Raw genomic sequence first — 5,062 nt, forward strand, 5'->3', positions numbered from 1 at the left:
AATGAATTTTTTTAATGAAAAAAATGAACTCGATGAAGATTTTTTAACTTGATGAACAAAATTGGTATTCAAGAACATTTTTTTGAAAAAAAAAGATGAACAGATTTTGCATCCAGTGAATTGTTTTTGAATTTAATGAAATTTTCTGAAACTGATGAGGAAATTTAAAATTTGATGATTTTTTTAAAAATTTGATGAACAAACTATGAATTTTGATGAACATTTTTTAAATCCGATGAACAAAAAATTGAATTCGATGAACATTTTTTTACATTGATGAATATTTTTTTTTGAATTTTATGAATAAAAATTTTTGCGCAGATTTGAAAAGAAATTTCGATTTTTTATAAATAAAATAAGAAAAACGAAAAGACGAAAAAAGAAAAAGAAAGAAAAAACGAAAGGAAAAAAGAAAAATGGGCCTGCCCATACGAACGCCCAGCGCGACGGGGGTGCGCCGTGCGCGCCAGGTCGCTCACAGGCGACATACGGCGAGATTCCCCGTCCGCGGCGGCCGACAGAGATGCCACCGCTCGGGTACGGCGTGCGTGCTCCGTCTACCCGTCGAGCCCTCGCCACTCCTTCTATCCGGCCGGCTTCGCGCCGCCGCCTCGGTACTGTGCACAGCAAAGCGTAGCGGCGGTTTCCCCCACGAGCTCCCCCTCGCGCATGAGCGGGGCTTTCGCATCTCCGGCGACCGAAGCGGGCAACACCGGCGAGCGGCTCTGTGGTGGGAATTCAGAACGACCCGCTTCCGTCCGAATCGTAAGTTCGAGCTCAATCTTCTGACATCGTGTACGTGATCCTCCTATACTGTTCTTTGGTCGATTTCTGTGGAAAGCGTTGACGACCGGCTACTTCAGAACAATGATGAAATGCGTAGAGTCACATTTACGTAGTAAATACTACTACTTCATATACTGGCAGTGATATGGGTAAGGAAATTGGTTAAATTTTTATAAACATACTGACAGTGCTAGAAAGTACATTACACCCTACATCGATCGAGGTCTACACATCTAACCTCATGCGATTTTTGCATCGCAGAGCAGAATTGGGAACGACGTGAAGCAATACAGAGCTAAGTCACATCCAGTACAAGAGGGAAGAAAAGCACACTGTTCAACGTATCAGATCTTCAGCACCGTGTCCGTTGAGTAACTTAAACGTCTTCATCGCCGCCTGCTTCGAAGGGGAACTACATTTTCAGTGTGGTCATAGTATACTAACCGTGCAATAAGGAAACACGCAAGCAATGCAAGAGCAATGAGTCCTCCCGAGGTGATTCCAGTGACCAGTGCAAAGCGCAAGCTATGCCGCTGTGAGGCGGAGGTTTGATCTGTTGCCGTGGAGGTGCAATCGAGGTTGAGCATGGGTCCACATAGCTTTGGATTCCCACTGTAGCTGGAATTTGAGAATGTATGAAACTGTCCTCCAGTTGGAACTGGTCCTTCTAGCCTGTTGTTGGAAACATCAAATGTAGAAAGGAAGTGCAAATCATTCAGTGCAGATGGTATTGCACCTGTAGGCTGGTTATCCGACAGATCAAGCATTTGCAGGTTTGTGAGGTTGCAGATTTCTTGTGGTATTTCACCAGTTAAGCTATTGGAGCTGAAATTGAGGCCGTCGAGCAATTTTAGCTGACCAATCTCCGGGGGAATTATACCAGTGAAATTATTGTTGTCTAGACGCAATATTCTAGGAAAAGCACTGACCATCTGGTATTGACGTGATGGTGTCCAAAATACAGGCAACTCAAGGAACTTCGGGTCCAACTTGGCAACATTTTCCTCTGATAGTAGCATCGGCAACTTTGTCAATGCAACTTCTATATTCCCTGTAAAGTTGTTGCTTGATATGTCTAGGTAGAATAGGAAGGCCAGTTCATCAATCCAGGATGGTATTGCTCCACTGAGTTAGTTTACTGATAAATCTATCATCTTCAATTTTGCAAGCTTTGATATCCAAAGAGGAATTTTCCCAACCAATGGGCAAGCATCTATGGTCAGTACCTGAAGATTCTCAAAACCATCAATTGTTTCATCCTGTGGTATGGTTTCACCCTTGAAGTTGGTTCCGATAAGCAGGGAGGTGAGGTTCTTGCAGCTCTTGAGCATTTGAAGTGCGTTTGTGATATTTTTAAAAGAGTTGTTGGTAATTGAAAAGAAGGAGAGGGACCTGAGATTGCCTATTATTGGTGAGAAGTGGCCATGAAAGTTGTTGTAAGCCAGCCGCAGCGCAACTAGATTGCTGCATGAGTAGATACTTTCAGGAATTGGACCGGTGAAGAGGTTCATTGAAAAATCAGCTATCCTCAGATCCAGCATGGTGAAATTGACTGTGCTAAGATCCCCGATAAAGCTGTTGTTTCTGATGGTAATGTATCTGAGATTTGAGCAGTTATCTAGTGCCGATGGCAGCTCACCAGACATATTGTTGTTGTCCAAATAGAGTTCCTCCAATCTTCTTAGCTGACCGACAGATTCTGGAATCTTGCCACTGAGACCAGTTGATCCAAGATCAAGGACAGTCAGACGGCTTAATTTGACTATGCTGGAACCATCAAGAACACCTTGCAAACCATTGTTGGCCAAAGAGAGGTGCTCCAGTGAGGTAGCATTGAATAGTCCATCAGGGAGAGGCCCGGTAAGGTTGTTGTGGCCAACCTTTAGCACTCTCAGCATGGAGCAACTGCCAAACCCTGGAGAAATATTGCCACTGAATTTGTTATGTGAGAGGTCAAGCATGGCAAATGATGGGCCATTGATGCAGATAGAAACAATATGGGTCCTTCAAAGCTGTTGTGGCTTGCACTAAAACACAAGTAATGTAGAAAAACAAACTCTGACCATTTCGTTACGCGTGTTGGTAACGACAGACCGTGAGGTGTCGGGGAGCAGGTAAATTCTTTAGAGAGTAGCTCCAGGTCAACGTGCCTGTCATAGAACGGGATTAGTTTAGGGAACCTTGGTTCATTGATTACTCATGTTGAGACGACTCGCCAGTTACAAGCCCAGAAATAGAGCACATCACACTTTGCAGAACAAGTCACCATCGGTAAGTGCCATTTCGGGAAGAAAACAACAGCAGCAGCAGCAACACTTGTACGTTTAACTTGCTCCCCTGTGCTGCTACTGCTGCTCTCTTGCTCTACTCCGCACCACCGGGTTGCGCCACGTTGATGCTCGGTTGGGTTGATTGATGCTGTTTAGGTTCTCTGCTCAGCACGCCTCTAGTTGGCTTTGTTAGTGTTGCTGTTGCTCTCGGTTTCCTCAGAATTACAGAGGCAGAGAAGAAACTGCAACACCTGTGAATGCTGTCAACGGTTTTCTGTAATTGAGTTGATTTTGAATGAGGTTGTATAGTACTGTGAATTCAGATGATGCATCAGGCATTGTACTCCCCTTGTAATCCAGTGGATCTATGTCAATAAATATGTGAATTCCATGGAGTAAACACCATTGTTGTAAGTATTTATTCTCTCTGCAATGTGACATGAAATTGGCCTGATATTGGCACCAATTGTATTGAACGAAATTTGCAGCAGTTGCAAAATTCAGAGAGCAAGTGCACATGAGCTTTTTGGTGCCCTCCTGATGCGACAAATAAATTCGATGTAAACTTTTTCTAGAGGGAGCGCGCATATCTTATTTTTCTCCTGAACAACAACAGTCACTTGGAACAGTTCGAGCACAGAAGCAATCTTGTTGGTGTAACAGGAACTGGTAGGAGAGGCAAAGAAGAGCAGGAGGATACCACTACAGAAGAAGCTCTGTCAGAAAGGGTTTGGCTAATTCCATTGCATGCTAAATTCTTCAGTCATACTCCAACTGTGTTACAGTATTATACTACTCCCTCTGTAAAACAACCCAGCATGGCCAGCAGTTGTTTCACCTTTAAGGCTAACACATCTTTCCCAACACGACGAGCAATTTCTTCCCAAGTTCTTTGAACATGTCGGTAGATTTGTAAGACCGAAACTCACTTTCAATTCATCAACTTCCTTCGATCATGTACATAACAGACAGGCAAGCAACTGCATTACAGTCATGCTAGTTACAACTGCAGTACTGAATGTTCCAACTGTTTGAGCTAGAGCCCTAAGCCATGTGAAGCTGCGTCCTGATCGAGAAGGTTTTCTTCACCATGGAGCTGCTGCACCTCCTGATTGGCTGCATCATCTTGGGCGCCTGCACCAACTGTGTCCTTCGCAGCCGTTTGGCGTCCTCTGCTTCTTGGTAACCTTGGCAGAGCTTGCGTTTCGCGGCTTCCATCTTCTCCTCGGAGCAGAGCCCAGCACGGTCACCCGCGGGGGACGCCTTCTTGCTGATTCCCACGGTCTTCACGACGATGCCAGAATCGACGGAGACATGTTGCTGCTGCTGATCGACGGCGATCTCCTTTGTCTGCGGCATGTTGATGTTGTCAAGCTTGTGCAGGGCGTCTCTGACCTTGGTGAGCTCGTCCTGCATCGACGCCCTCCACCCGCTCACGAGGCCTCTGGCCAGGACGCGGACGCGCTCCGACTCGTGCCTGCGCAGCGCGCAGACGGACTTGCCGAGGTCCGTGGAAACCAACAGGTCGGGCATCACCGGAACCAGTCGCAGCGTCTCAAGGGACTCCGCCATGTGGTCGTCGAGAATCTTGCAGAGGCGCTCCGCCTGATCGTCGTCCGCGGCGTCGCAGAGCTGCTCCACGATGTCGACCCTGGCGCGCCGGAGCTCGCCGCGTGAGTGGTCAGGGTCGGAGGGCTTGATGGCGGCATCCACAGAGTCGAAGGCGCGGAAGAAACGCTTCCATCGGCGGAGCGGGCTGCTCTGCGTGGGCGCGGCCATGGCGTGGCGGCGAACGCGAGCTCGGTGGTGCTCTTGTCTCGCGGGGTAGGCAGAAGGTTTGGCGATCAAGGAAAGCGATGAATTCTGTAGTGGATGTAGTACGCTTATATAAGTTCTGATGATGTGCAAGGCGAGCTCCACTCCAATTCGGATCAAGGAAACGCGTCAGGAATCCGAGTTCCACATGGACACACCGGCAGACGCGTGAATCCGTCCGGCCAGGGCCA

At 47.0% G+C, this 5,062-nt stretch overlaps 1 pseudogene; it reads right to left on the reverse strand.

Moving 5' to 3' along the window:
* Window positions 1-1,172: 1,172 nt before the first annotated feature.
* Window positions 1,173-4,835, reverse strand: LOC119333355 (annotated as a pseudogene).
* Between the last annotated feature and the right edge of the window lie 227 nt (window positions 4,836-5,062).

Source organism: Triticum dicoccoides, chromosome 7A (assembly GCF_002162155.2).
Source record: "Triticum dicoccoides isolate Atlit2015 ecotype Zavitan chromosome 7A, WEW_v2.0, whole genome shotgun sequence".
Classification (NCBI taxonomy): domain Eukaryota; kingdom Viridiplantae; phylum Streptophyta; class Magnoliopsida; order Poales; family Poaceae; genus Triticum; species Triticum dicoccoides.